The following is a 13085-nucleotide window of genomic DNA, read 5'->3' as shown; positions in this document are numbered from 1 at the left end:
TTACATGAGAGGAGCCGGTAGAGGAGAGCCCCGCAATTGCTGTGAGACTGACTGCCAGTGGCAGCCAGCGAGAAGGAACCTGCTAGCACCGACACTCTTGCTCCCCACCAACTGCAGTGCAGACTCCTCTCCCGCTTCCTCCCTCCAGCTCGTGGCGTCGTCGCAGCCCCTGCGGCAAAGACAACTCTGATTTAAAAAAAAAAAAAAAAAAAAAAAGCCGAGAGCAAAAAGCCCTGACCCCCCCACCCCCACCCCCTTGCCCGCAGGCCCGGGGCCCGGGTGGCAGCAGCGCGCGCCTGCACGCCGAGCGCCGAGCCGCGGCCCCGGCCGGGTGGCGCGCGCCGACGGAGCGCGGGAGGTGAGGGACCGCGTCCCCGCGGGGTGGGCGCCGCGCCTGGCCCGCCGCCGCCGCCGCCGCCGCCGCCGCCGCGCCCGCGGCACCATGACCGCTGCGAGCACTGGGGTTACAGGTTGGTCACGGCCGCCCGAGGCCCCGGGCGCGCGCCGGTGGCCCTCGCCGGGCGGGGCCGGGTGGGCGGGGGGCGAAGGCCCGGAGCTGGGGGGAAGGGGAGAAAAGGCGCCCCAGCCTCTTCGGGGAGGGGGTGCGGGCGGCCGTGAGGCGCCTCCCTGCCCCTGCGGGGGGATGCGCCTTCCCCGCCCCGCCTGAGCTCCGGTGGGCGCGGGGAGCCAGGGCCGCCAGATCCAGGCCTGCCCCGCCAGGCGCCCCAGGGGCAGGTGGCGCGGGCCGCGGCGGTCGCGGCCCGCGGCGGCCCCTCGGCACCTGAGGGCGAGCGCGCCGTGGGGTGAAGGGGACAACCCAGCTCCAGCAGGTTAACGAAAGGGACCGGGGCCTTGCCCACCCCACCGGGCTCCCTGCTCCTGCGGCTTGCTGGGAGCTTCAGAGTCCTCATTTTATTAATTGGTCCTGTTGAGCAGCTGTCCTTAGGGAGGCCACAGGGTCCTGGCTAAGCAACAGCGTTTTGTCCCTTAGTCCTTAAGAGACTGGCTCGAATCTTAAGAGGGCCCCAGAATCCTGAACAAGGAAGGGGCTGCCCCTCTGACTCGGAATTTTCCTCTTTAAGGATGGTTGATAACTCTGAATTCAGGTCTTTATACATTCTTGAAGCATCATAGGATAAATTATCAAGGACTTGTATTCGTACACGTGCAGGTTCAGGCCTCCTAAGGTTGTAGTCTTAATCTCGTGTTTGTGTATCCATCAGATAGGCCCAGATTTCCCTGCTGGTGGGTACCAGTGATTGACTGTGCTGTATACGGAGGCCAAGGTCGGAGGAGAAGACCTTTAATAGGGATAGGAAATTAACAGGAGGCTATTCTTTTACAGTTTATGCTTCACATTTTTATAGCTACGACTGTGATTTGATTCGATATTAAGTAGGAAAGGACAGGGTGGTCTATGACAGTTATTCCCCAGGCTGGTATATGGCAACAGCGGCTTTTTACATTCAAAGATTAAGTTTCAGGGCACCTGCGTGGCTCACTGGGTTAAGAGTCCAACTTCCGCTCAGGTCATGATCTCACAGTTCACGAGTTCCAGCCCTGAATGGGGCTCTGTGCTGACAGCTCAGAGCCTGGAGCCTGCTTGGGATTCTGTGTCTCCTCTCCCTCTGCCCCTCCCCTGCTCATACTCTGTCTCTCTCTTTCTCAAAAGTGAATAAACATTAAAAAGAAAATTTTTTAAAAAGATTAAGTTTCAACTGTTCTAAATAAGAATCATGCCTTCTCAAACCTCTACAACAACAAAAATCGACTTCCTAATTGATTGGGTTTTATTCTGTGGGCCTTTCTAGGTTGGATTTTTATTCTTCTGTGGTATATTTTCACCCAGCTATTGCTAAGGCCAGATAAAGTGAAGGAAAAATCAGGCTTGAGAGGAAAATTAAAAAGTGAACAGGCTCATTGGACCCCTTTTCTGTTCATAGAAGACGTGACATCTTGGCAGAAGAGATGTGGGGTCCCTAATAAGGACAGTGCTAAGAACCTGTATAAAAACTGAAGATGAGGGGCTCATGGGTGGCTCAGTCAGTTAAGTGTTCACCTTTGCTTTGGGTCATGATCTCACGGCTTATGGGTTCCAGCCCCGTAGCACTGGGGTCTGCGCTGACAGCTCAGAACCTAGAACCTGCTTCGGATTCTGTGTCTCCCTCTCTCTCTGCCCCTCCCCCGCTTCCTCTCTCTCTCTCTCTCTCTCTCTCTCTCTCTCTCTCAAGAATAAATAAACATTAAAAAAACGAAGATGAGTCAGGTCATGTGAAATGGTGGTAATGCAGTTATAACTTTACATATGGCTTGCAAGGTATTCAAGAGAGGAAAAATACTTTTAAAAGAAAAAAGAAGTACTCAAAATTGTATAATTTCTTTGCAGTTTAGAGACAAAAGTTTGAGTGGCATTTTCTTATTTGCTTATGGCCTTTCTTTGAAATGTGTTCCATTTGTGTCTCTTTCCAGCATACATTTTGTGTGTGTGTGTGTGTGTGTGTGTGTGTGTGTGTGTGTGTACATACCTGGGCATGCATGTACATATTTGAGTGATGCTGGGATAATTTCAGAATTTTCATGCTATATAAATTATCTCAGGGGAAGAATCACAAGTGGATTTCCAGTTTGTGAAGAAAAAAAACCACATTTCCCCACAACATTATATCCTACTTATAAGCCGAGCGGTGGGCCAGGAGCAGGGAGTTCAGTAAGGAACCCTAAAATCTGTCAGGAAAGGCAACCATGTAATCAAGTGGACAGATAGGGAGATGTCCTATTTGCTAGTTTGGGTTTGGAAACTATGAGCCAGAGCTTAAAAAAATGATGAATTGTCTCCCAAAACTGGTAACAACATTTTTTTTAAAGCTTTATTTATTTTGAGAGAGAGAGAGAGAGAGGTCGGGGGGGGGGGGGCGGGGATCAGAGGCAGAGAGAGAGAATCCCAAGCAGGCTCTGCACTGTCAGGGCAGAGCTCAATGCAGGGCTCAAACTCAGGAGCTGGGAGGTCATGACCCAAACTGAAATTAAGGGTGAGAAGCTTAACCGACTCAGCCCCCCGGGGACCCCAACACCCCAACGACACTTTAAAGGTGAACTATACATGTTATATGATTTTATCTTCTTCAAAGACCAATGCAAGAAGCCTTTATACCTCCAAAAGTCTTTGTGTCATTAAACTTTTTAAATTTATCCTTTGAATTTTAAGGTAATCAGACATGATGGAAATGACAGACATGGGAGACAAAAGAGAATAAGCATCCACAGTCTAACAAATGAACACAAGTGATTATAATATCTATGTACTTGTTATGTCTTTTTATCTATTTTATCTATTATCTATGCCTTTTTAAAACTACATGACTTTGTGTAGTGGAATAAGGGCATTGTATAATTTTTATACTGGCTTTTCCACTTAATATTCAGCACAAGCATTTTTTTCACTCTATACAGTTTCTTACTAAAAAAAATCTAACTAGCTGTATAAGACTATGCTCCATGAATATAGCCTCACTTCTATGGCCATACCTCTGTCATTGGAAGTTTGTTATTTCCAGTTTTCATCATTATAGTGTCCTGGTAGGTAGGGTATAGGGATTTATTTTTATTGATGTCTTTTATTCATAATAAGTTCCAAACAATGATATTCCTGGATTATCAAAGGTATTTGATAATCAAAATTAAATGGATTATCAAAGTTATTATGGAGATACATAATATATATTATGGATATACTGTATATGTATCTTCAAGTTGTTTTCCTAGAGATATAAATTTGGATAAGATGTTTAATATGCTATCTGCAGTAAGTCTGCCTTGTTTTTAGTATTTGTGGATCATTTACCCTCTTTTTACAGGAATTAAAGAAGATAAAACAATATCTTGGATATATGACCTTTTCACTATGTAAAGTTGATCTTTAACATTCATCTATTTTTTTATTATGTTTATTTATTTTAAGAGAGAGAGGCAGAGTTCAAGCGGGGGAGGGGCAGAGAGAGAGGGAGACACACAATCTGAAGCAGACTCCAGGCTCTGAGCTGTTAGCACAGAGCCCGACGCAGGGCTCAAACCCACAAACCATGAGATCATGACCTGAGCCAAAGTCAGATGCTTAACTGACTAAGCTACCCAGGCACCCCTTTAACAAATTCATCTAAAATCAAGATAATAAAATACACTTGTTAGTGTAAAACCAAAATAATAATGTTACAGTAGTGGTAAGTTGGGGTGGGGTGGGAAATAGTAAGTAAATGCAAGGTCTTTTATGAATGATGATGTTTGAGCTCAGGAGTCTAATTCTGGTTTTTACTTCCTACTCAAACTTGAAAAGAATGATCAAAGGACTTTATATAGTGAGAAACCTGTACCCCACAGGCACAGGGAGGGGAAGGCAGTGGGGTGTGGACTCTGAGGCATTTCTGGTAGTTTCGGCACAGACAGAATTGGACAGATGGAACGGATGGGCAAAACTAAGGTTCAGGCCACAGTTCCCTCGCAACTTGTACAAAAAAATCAGGAACAGACCTCCAGGCAGAACTCCTTCATTGAAAGAGGTGAAGTCTAAAGTTGACTTCTGAAGCAGTTTCTCCATGAGACCCCGGGACAGGCACAGCCATACCAGCTGGAATGTGCTCCAAGGACAGGGACTTACCCCTGGGTGCAGAGAGGGGCACAGGACTGGGGCTTCCGTGGAGGGAGTCAGGAGGTGAGAAGACCAAAGATCGGCACACCATGGCCAAAGGGAGAGTGTCTGCAGAGACTGAGAGTGGGACTTCTCTCCAATTATGCAAAGGAAAGAGAGGAGAGACTTTGTTTGGAGCAGGGTGATATGTCTGGAAGGCAGCCAACACACACACACAAAGGAGTGCTCTTCCTGACGGGGAGATCAGAGCAAGGGAGCAGAAGCCTCCTTCGAAGTGAAATGTGATTCCTGTTTTCTTTTAGATGAAAACATATAATCCAAATATACAGAGGGAGGTGGCTTATAATGGAACCGGGAAATATTAACAGAAAGTAGCTAATGTCTTATTATAGCCCAGTGAACACTTTGCATTTGAAAAATTGGAAAGGGAAAAGTATCCCATCAGTATCATGATCAAGTTAAAAAATGTTTCTGGGTGGGCAAGATGGGTAAAGGGGGTCAAAAGTGTAAACTTGCAGTTATAAAATAAACAAGTCATGGATGTAATAATGCATGGCATGATGATGCTAGTTAATTATACTGTGTTGTATATTTGAAAGTTGCTAAGAAAGTAGATCTTAAAAGTTCTCATCACAGGACAAACATCGTGAAGAGCTATGGTGATGGATATTAACCAGACTTATGGTGGTGTTCGTAAAAAAAAGAAAAGAAAAGAAAAGAAAAGAGAAGAAAGGAAAAGAAAGGAAAAGAGAAAAAAATGTTTATCTGTCCACAAAGGGAACATTTTGACTGCCTTTAACTGCCTTCATATACAAAATTAAATATCAGCAAGCAGTAAAATACTATTCTGAAAATGTGTAATTCTGCAAAATACCAGAAGGCAATTCTTGCATGATACTGATGTTGGAAACAAAATGAAATAGAAAAAAAAGATAAGGAAATCCATATTAGGCAAGTCAAAGAAAAGGTGAAGTATGTAAATAATAGAACAGCTGTTTGAAACATGATTGAGAAAAAAATGGACCTTAAAGAAATGAAAGTTACTATCTTTACTAAAGTTATCATTACGAGCCTTCTAGCAACGCCAACTATCACAGCAATATAATATTTTTAGCCAAAAGTAGTTTTGTGTGTCTATTTTAGGAGACATGGTCCACAGATGCAGTGATTTCTCAAAGGATTCCGCAAACTACAGTGAGATAGCATTGCATGTCTAGGAAGTAAAGGAAACAACACAACAAAACCAGAGAGGGCAAGAAAGAGCATGATATTTAAAATCATGCATGAATTCATTATAAAATGGGAAAGCTTTAGACATGATAGAAAAAAGCTAAGGGCCACCACATTCCAGTGTTTAAGGCATATTAATAATAGCCATCCACACGTGATGCCAAGAGCTGAGGAATGAGGTCAAGAAGAAGGAAAAAAATGAAAATGGGGGTCAGTGAAGGAAGATGTTGGAGAAATTGGGTGTGCAGTCTTGAGAATGAGGAACTGGAATCAGATTTTCATCATGGAAGCAGAGAAGTGGGTAGTTGATTTATCAACAGAACAAAGGCTAACAGATCCTGGTGTTCAAACCAGCAGAAGGAAAGAGAGGGCATAGTGGAAAATAAATCCAGGACTTCAAGCTCAGGTGATGGTGGGTGTTTTTGTTCATATTTGCTATGCCTAGACAAAACGACTAATGACTTCTTCATCTTTCAGGCAATGGTATCTATAGATGAAACCATTTGCCATTTGCTTCATTATTTTCTCTCTCTGTTCTCTGTTGTCATTATGAAATCCATAGGTTTCACAGATCATTTCTGGAGTAGAGGAAGGAATTTTAAAAGTTACTTACTATTTCTAAAAAGGACATATTATGGAAGCCTATATGAGACAAGATACATATATGTTATCAGGCAAGATACAAGTCGGTGATAGCTTAAGAAACCAATAAATATATATTATAAAAGTGGAGATTTTAAAAATCCTGGATGATGTAAAACTGGAGTGAGAATCTCTCAAGTATGGAAACTTCCTTAACTATTCCTCCCAGGAGCTAAAACACAGAGATTAAAGTGAATATTGTGAATAAGGGCTTTAAATTTTTAGAAATAGAGCTTGTTGGGTTTGGAAACCCCTTTCCTTGAATTATTATTGCCATTTCCCTCAGTTTGATATATCAATACTTTATGGAGAAAAAAAATATTAAACTCTGGGGAACCTCAAAACAATTTTCTCCTTTTTATTAAGTAAAAATTAAAGCAATATTAAAAAATAATTAGTGGAACTACACTATTTGTTTTTGCTTTATTCACTTCAAGAAATGAATAGCCATTTTCAAGGTATATTCTAGACTGAAAAGTTATAGTAGAAAACCCAAGTAAAAGATTTCTTAGTTACATTTTCATAAGACAAAAACCAAAATCTTATTCTTGTATATAAAGTATATTCCATTTAGTTCTTTTTTTTTTTTTTTTAGTAAATTCTGAAGTTCTCTGAGGAAGACTTAAGAATAGAATATACTGCATGTACATACACTTATAAATCAGATTTCTATTTTGTCTCAGTTTCTGTTTTGTCTCAGTTGTTTATAACTAGTCTCTCGTATTCCCCCCACCCCTCCAAAAACCAGTCTTGACTCTGAAGTATAAACTCTGGAGTTGTTAAAATGCTCTTCTGAGCATCTATATCAGTGACCTCATCACTAATTGGGACCATTTCTGGGAGAGTGTGTTAGAATTGCCTGGAGAGGGTTTTTTTAAATACAGCTTCCAATACTCCATCCCAGAAGGTTCTGACTTAGTATGTTTGACTTGAAGGATGCCTGGGGTTGAGAATGTTTAAGAATCTCCCTGGATGGGGACGCCTGGGTGGCTCAGCTAGTTAAGCATCTGACTTTGGCACAGGTCATGATTTCACAGTTTGTGGGTTCTAGCCCGATGTCTGGCTCTGTGAGGTCAGCTCAGAGCCTGGAGCCTGCTTCAGATGCTGTGTCTCCCCCTCTCTCTGCTCCTCTGCTCACATTCTGTCTGTCTCTCTCTCTATCTCAAAAATACATAAAACATTTAAATTTTTTTAAAAAATATCTCCCTGGATGATGCAAAGATTCAGTAGTCAGTAGAAACTACTATTTGGAAAATTTCACCTTCTTTGTCCCAACTTTATGGATCCCTATTACAAAATTAAATGATCACAGAAAAAGAAATAAGTAACTCCTTTTGAATTTCCATCCCATTTAAGGACCGTATGCTAAAGTTTTGCCAACCACTATTTTAAACCATCCATCTTCTTTGTCTTTTGCAGATTCATTACAAGATTAAGCAACCACAATAAAAATAGATAATCTTCTTTTCTGATTTTTCATAATGTTTAAATGAGAGTAGCAGTTTATCAAGATAAAATGCCTGTCACTGAACTCTTGGGAGATGAACACCCCTGGAGGCTCTGCTGTGTGTGGAGAGAGGGAGGACCTTTTCGGGCTATTAAGATTAAGAAATGTAACCTTCTTACAAAATCACACCATCCACCTCTGGTGATTTTTACCTCTGACATTCTTTTCTTAAAATGTTCTTACACCTGCACCGTACCCAGAATAAGTCACAAAATTATAAATGTATATCCTTCCCAAACTCAGAGTGAATGGCAGGGGCTTGTTCAAAGGATCGATTGGATTTTCGGACTAGGGGATAGAGAGAGGCTGATTGCCCTAATTTGTAATCGATACAATGATTAAGTGGCACAAATACAGCCCGGTGCCCTCTCCTGTTGATGGGCCAGTTTGGTTTGGGAAGCAGGGTATAACAACAAAGGAGTGTTAAAGCCATCCTAGTCTATCCTGGATTCCTTTCCAAATCCAGTGATTTTTCAAATGAGAGAAAATTCAATTTTCACAATTAAAACTGAAACAAAACAGAATTCTTAGTGAAGTGAGGACAGTTTTGAGGCATTTGTAGAAGGAACCGGAAAAAAATAATATGTGGTTTTCCTTCAGGATTTGGGACGTAGAATCAGTCTAAAGAGCGGGGACCATTTTCTGTTTTTGATCAGTGTTGCTGACAAAAGGGGCAGAGAAAGGAGGAGCTGGCCTTGGGGGTGGCCCTTTGAGATGTCTGGCTTCCTCTGCTTGGTGGCCCGCCTTGGGTGGCCCCTGTAGTCAGCCGAGACTGGACCATACATGTAACAGTCTGTTTTTGCATCATTGCATCCTGATTCGGCAAGGGCCAAGATGTAGATGAATAAGCACCCAAAAGAAAAGTGCGTTTGGAGAGAGAGTCAGATCTTGCTGCTGTGATCCCAGGGGTCAACATTTCAATGATGTCTTGGTTTTCCTGCTAAAATGATGTGTTCTGCTGATCGCTGAGGCAGACATAAGACTCAGGCTGCTTCTTTTTTTTTAAAAAAAAACATTTATTTATTTACTTATTTATTTAGAGAGCTTGAGCATGGTAGGGTCAGAGGGAGAAGGAGAGAGAGAATCCCAGGGATTGGGGCTCAGTCTCACAACCATGAGATCATGACCTGAGCCAAAATCAAGAGACCGATGCTTAACTGACTGAACCCCCTGGCACCCCCTTTCTTTAAAGTTTATTAAGTTCCAGGCTGCTTTGAGAGAGAAAACAACACAGCCACCTGCGTTTTCTGTAAGCAATTAGAGGGAAAGAGGCATCTGGCCCATAAAAATTCATGAGCAAAGGGGACTGATGACAGGCTTGCTTGAGAGTGGCTAGGAAGGACTCGCAATGCAGCACTAGGGGCAGTCATGCGTGAATTGGGTTTTACTCCTTAGACATGGGAGAGGCAAGATTTGGAGAATCTCTGTCCCTGATACCTGGGAAAGAAGATTCTAGTCACCAAGCCTCGGAATAGTTAGACTGAAAGACATAGACAACTGAATATCATGGGGGCAAAGATCAGGAAGTGACCTTGGGCAGGGCACTTACCATCTCTCAATGTCAGTTTCACCTATAAAATAGGAGTAACAACACATGCCAAACTGGGGCATGGCAAGAAGGAGGTGAGGTCATCCGTGCAAAGCTCTTAGCTTCACACATCATAAACTCTTAGCAAATGTTAGGTGTCATTTGTGTAAGCTTCACAACTAATTATTTTCATATTTTATTTGTTTTAAAGACATCACAAATGAATTTTATCACTGTTGCAAAACATTTGAAGTTTGCAAAAGTTCTTGAAGTTCAGACTTCCTGGATTCTACAGTTGTTTCCAACTCTTGTGGATTTGGACAAGAGACTTGTAATCTGTAAAATGGGGATAATACTAAAAACAACTTCAGAGACATGTAAAGGCCTTGGCATAGAGCCTGGCACAGAGCCAACTTTCCATAGATGTTTGCTTTCCTCTTTCAAGTGTGTGTTGGAGGAGAAAGAATATATAATGCTTAAGCTTTATTCTTTTCTAAAATTATGTAACAGTAGTTTATGGACCATCACCCTACCATAAGAATTGATAAAATGCAAAAAAAAAAAAAAAAAAGAGCAGCTTCAAGAGTGTGATAATAGATTTTTTTATCATTGGAAGTTTCTTGGGATGTAATGGATTGCAAAATGTAGATGGAGAAGTCCTGTCTGCAAACTCCACAATGTGTAGTCATTCTCTTAGAATGTTCAGAAGGTAGCCGGCCCACCTCTTGGCATGGCCCAGTGCATTATTTATTATTGGGATATTTTAGATTAAACAGCTACCGCTTGCTAACCTCTGATTGATAGCTTCCATTTAGTTCAGATTTTCCTTGACTGAAGAACAGCCATTCCAAAATAAAATCACAACCTTGACCATGTTCCAAGCTGTGGATTTTGAGAATGGCAGAAGGACTTCTTTCAGTAAACCCTTTCTTCCTGCCCTGGTATATTCTCTGCAGAAAGCATACCCTCTTTTGCCCAGGTGTCATCAGTGGGATCTATTTTCTAAGTTCACATTCTCTGCATATTCAGTCAAGAATTTATGAAACTAAAACAGACTCTGGGAAATTAAGAAATCTGTCATCTGTAGGAAATTGAGACGGCCGTCTCTACTATAAGATGTTAAGATTATCAGGTGAGAGTTAGTAAATGCTTTTCTTTCCTTTTTTTTTCAAAATTGTAGAGAAAAGGTAATAAAAACATAATAGAACATTTCTAGAATTCACCCTCGAGGAAAAAGACTGGATAATGAATGACGACTTCAGAAACCAGAAAGTGACATTTAGATAGATTCTATGAGACATTTGATGATTTCTTTCCAGAAAAAATTTTTTTTTAAAAAAGACACATTTTTAAAAACATGTGGCAGGAATAACCATAAAATGAATCATATAAACAAATAAATTCAATTTTAAGAAATGAGAAATGTCTGCACTATTTTCACAAAAAATAATCGATGCCAAGAGTTTATAATCAGGTTGTCTGATTAGACTATGTTGAAAAGTAGGGTTTTTTTTTTTTTAATTAACTCTAAGTTGTAGCATAGTTAATTTTAATTTTCTTAATGTTTATTTTTGGGAGAGAGAGACAGCATGCAAGCAGGGGAGGGGCAGAGAGAGAGGGAGACACAGAATCTGAAGCAGTCTGCAGGTTCTGAGCGATCAGCACAGAGCCCGATGCGGGGCTCGAACCCACAAACCGTGAGATCATGACCTGAACCAATGTCGTATGCTCAACCAACTGATCCACCCAGGCTCCCGCATAGTTAATTTTAATAGTGCTGTAAACCATATTGTCTTGGTTCATATCCTGACTCATCTCTGTGCCTAAACTCCCTCATCTGTGAAAAGGTCCTTATAAGAATGGAATGACATGATACATGACATGCTTAGGACAAAGCTTGACACATGACAAGGCCTCAGTAAACGTTGTTGGAAGGAGTCTGTTTTTACATGGCAGTTGACCAGTTTTGAGGGGGGAGTCAACTAATGAGCTCACAGTTTTACCCTGGCAACTTCCTTATCTTCCAAAACATTCATCATGCTTCCTGATGAATTTCTACAGGGGTGTGTGTGTGTGTGTGTGTGTGTGTGTGTGTGTGTGTGTGTGTTTGAGGATTGTTACCCTTTTTATAAAGCACTCAGACTGGGGAATATATATTCAGTTCCATATCAAATTCTGTCTGTAATGCTTTTCCTGAAGCAGTTTTGATTATTAAGATCAAAGACAGTTATTGAGCACCACTAAGAAGGAGATGCTGGGTGGTGGAGTACAGGTGGGGAAGTGCTGTGTGCCAGGCTGTAGAGGCTGCAGGAAGTGAGCTCACGGAAGCAGCTGTGCGTTGCTGAGACAGCACAGGACACCAGTCCTTGGTGCCTGTAGCAAAGAACTGAGGTGATCTGGGCTTGCCGAACCGGGAAGGAGTGTCAGGCACTCAGGATGGAGTAAGAGGACCGTCAGCTGAAGAGGAGGTGCAGTTATCAAGGGCTCTGAGGCTCCACCGTATCCTGGAAATAGGAGGAAGGATGAGGGGGCAGGGGAGCATGAGGCAGGGCAGAAAGATTTTGGATCACAGGTAATAGACAAAAATAGTGGGGTTTCCCCCCTAATTTACAAGGAAGACAGAAAATATGTGATGCTATATTCATTTGTTCTTTTTTTTTTTAAGTTTATTTATTATTTGAGAGAGCGAGAGTGCGCGCCTGCCCACAAGCAGGGGAGGGGCAGAGAGAAGGAGAGACAGAATCCCAAGCAGGCTCTGCACCATCAGCACAGAGCCCCATTCAGGACTCGAACTCAGAGACCTGAGCTGAGATCGAGTCGGGCACTTAACTAACTGTGCGAACCGGGCGCCCCAATAAATTCGTTTGTTCTGAATGGACATATCGTCTATTGGGAAAGAAATTTGGCCAGCCAAAATGGGCAGTCTGACTTTACAAAGACAATGACGTTTGGCAGTTCCAGCATCAGGAATAAACATCACCTTTGTCTTCAAACTGTTATTGTGATGTGCTGAAGTACAATGGAAGATTTAAATGTGCATATGGAAAGATGCAGCAAACTTGTTCAAATACAGATATCAGTGGTTGTTTTGGGTTCTGTGGCCATTTAAACAAAATAACAACACCAAAAAAAGAGGGAGAAATAGGAATACTTGAATTAAGAATTAAGATTGTATTGCTCAAAAAAATTGATAACACCAAATTAAGTTGTCTCCCAAAATACGTGGTGATACCTTTCTCACCTACATTGATACTTAATCTAGAAAGATGTGCTTTTACCTGTTTACCTGGCAGGGGCTCGCACATATGAGGATGTAAATGAGGTTAGGAGAGAAGAGAGACATGGAAAGGCAGATGTTTGAAGGTGGTGTTTATTTACAGTTAGGATTTTCTGTGCATGCATATTTATTGACAGAGAAAGATGTTCACAAGATACTGCAAATGAAAAAAACACAGCTGGTTACAAGTCAGTGTTTAAGCAGCCATTTAAAAAAATACATGCATGGGAAAATATATATGAAAAAGAAAACAGCAGAG

The 13085-nt window shown here is 41.9% G+C and overlaps 1 protein-coding gene across 4 annotated transcripts in view; it reads left to right on the top strand.

Moving 5' to 3' along the window:
• Window positions 1-311: 311 nt before the first annotated feature.
• Window positions 312-13085, top strand: part of NALCN (sodium leak channel, non-selective) — a 320527-nt gene continuing 307753 nt past the window's right edge. For 2 of the 4 annotated variants that reach the window (XM_045481373.1, XM_045481362.1), the window contains exon 1: window positions 313-470. The gene's annotated coding sequence lies outside the window, so the exon portion shown is untranslated. Of the gene's footprint in view, window positions 471-13085 lie in introns of all 4 variants that reach the window. The other 2 variants (XM_045481393.1, XM_045481354.1) reach the window with 2 other exon arrangements.

This window comes from Leopardus geoffroyi, chromosome A1 (genome assembly GCF_018350155.1).
Source record: "Leopardus geoffroyi isolate Oge1 chromosome A1, O.geoffroyi_Oge1_pat1.0, whole genome shotgun sequence".
Taxonomy (NCBI): Eukaryota; Metazoa; Chordata; class Mammalia; order Carnivora; family Felidae; genus Leopardus; species Leopardus geoffroyi.
Note: the sequence above shows the minus strand (reverse complement) of the source record. Positions and strands in the feature narration are given on the sequence as shown.